Source organism: Galeopterus variegatus, unplaced genomic scaffold (genome assembly GCF_000696425.1).
Source record: "Galeopterus variegatus unplaced genomic scaffold, G_variegatus-3.0.2 Scaffold12173, whole genome shotgun sequence".
NCBI classification, from domain to species: Eukaryota; Metazoa; Chordata; class Mammalia; order Dermoptera; family Cynocephalidae; genus Galeopterus; species Galeopterus variegatus.
The window spans coordinates 34,296-36,093 of NW_007738284.1; the positions used below are offsets into that span (position 1 = coordinate 34,296).

General features: G+C 52.8%; 1 pseudogene; it reads left to right on the top strand.

Annotated features, from left to right (window-relative positions):
• The first annotated feature begins 584 nt into the window (after positions 1-584).
• The window catches only part of LOC103610964, a 2,755-nt pseudogene continuing 1,541 nt past the window's right edge, over positions 585-1,798 (top strand).

Genomic DNA, 1,798 nt, shown 5'->3' on the forward strand with positions numbered 1-1,798 from the left:
GTCCTGAGTCCCTGAATGGAGCAGCCTAGGACTCACACGACTGGTACAGGCACTGGTCTCCTTTGGTTCTGGATCCACACTTCTGCTCTTCATGCTCAGGGACTTTGAGGCTGTGTCCCTAAGAGCTGCCTCTCTAGAGAGTCGCCAGGAGCTGATTAAATGCTCAGTCCTGGGGCCCTGGAACCTGTGTTCTAACCCTCCCTTCCTGGTCATTCTAGGTAGTATCTTGGTCACCTCAGGCTCAGGCTGTCATAACAAAATTCCATAGGCCATTTGGTTTAGACAACAGACTGTCATGTCTCCCAGTTCAGGAAGCAGAGTCCCAGATGAGGTCTCAGCAGATTCAGTTCCTGGCATGGGCTTTTCTCCTGGCTTTTGATGACTGTGTGCTTACATCACAGGGTGTTCTGGTGTCTTTTTCTCTTCTCACAGGGGCAGGAATCCCATCACAGGGGCTCGTAATTATCTAATCTAAACCTGATGATCCCCAAAGACCCCACCTCCAAATACCATCACATTGGAAGTTAGAGCTACAACATGTGAATACTGATTCCCAGGCCACCCCCCTCTTGCCCCCACTGCAGTTGCCCAGCTGGCTTCCACCATGTTCCCAAGGAATGCCAAGCCACAGCCACACAGGGATTGTGGGAAGGGCAGCCTGGCCTCCTCCAGGCCAAGGCCTCACCAGAGGACTCCTGTAACCCCAGGAGTGTTTACCAGAACTTCCGATGCTGGCAGTGCTTCAAGCCCCTGGCCTGCAGGCACCTGCCCCAGAGTCCTGATGCTGAAGCTCTTTCCTGCTTCCTCATGTGAGTGCCCTCCTCAGGGAATGGAGCTAATCCATTGCCCTCACATGAAAGGGAATGAGAGATGGACAAGGAAGGCAGGCTATTTAGGGGAACTTGTAGGAAGGTCATGTGTGCAATGACACATGCATTCTCAGAAATTAATGTCCCACTCCAGTTTGTGACATACATTCATGAGCCTTAGGTCAATTGATCCCCAATACCCTGTGAGTCCACTAATCTTATTTTGTAATAATTACCACAATATTTATAGACGACAAAGGCCAGAGTGAGTTTCTGGTGTGGCATGAGCCACAACTTGGATTTAGGCCTCTGCCTCCACCTGCAATTCCTCCTCATGTCCTCTCATACCCAGCACAGGACCTGAGTGTGGATGGCCTCAGGATGTCACATGGGGGGTGGGAGTTAAAGGCATAGGCCACAAAAGGAATTTTACACATGTCCCCCCTAATTGTTCTGGAAAATTCTAGTCAGGAGAGCGAGGTGGTTGAGCCATACATTGGGACCCACCTGCACCCCCATCACTGGGTTTGGATCCTGGGCAGAGTTGGCATCTTTATCCCTGAATGTCTCCTAGACAGAGAGACTTCAGAGGATGAATGGGAAGATTGTCTGACTCGTATGCGGGCTGAGGGTGGGTGAAGGACTGGGCTGGTGCGGTGGGCTCATCAGCAGGGATGCCATGAGGAGGGAGATCCACTAGATCTGGCCCCTCCCTGGGGCCCTGGCTCCCCCGAAAAGCTCTCCATCCACCTAAGTGCTTGGGCTTCTCTCGAAGAGTAACCAGCACAACCCAATTGGGGTTGGCTCCAGCTGTGGGGACCCTGCAGAAGGGAAGCTAGTGACTACTGACAAAATTGGGACCACCCTCCTCATGAAAAGTGGCCTGAACTGGGTCACCTGCCATCCCAGGATGGGCTGAGGTACAAGCGCTTGGGCAGGGGAAGCCAGCATCTCACACAGCCCCAGGACACATCTCTGGCCTCCCTGCC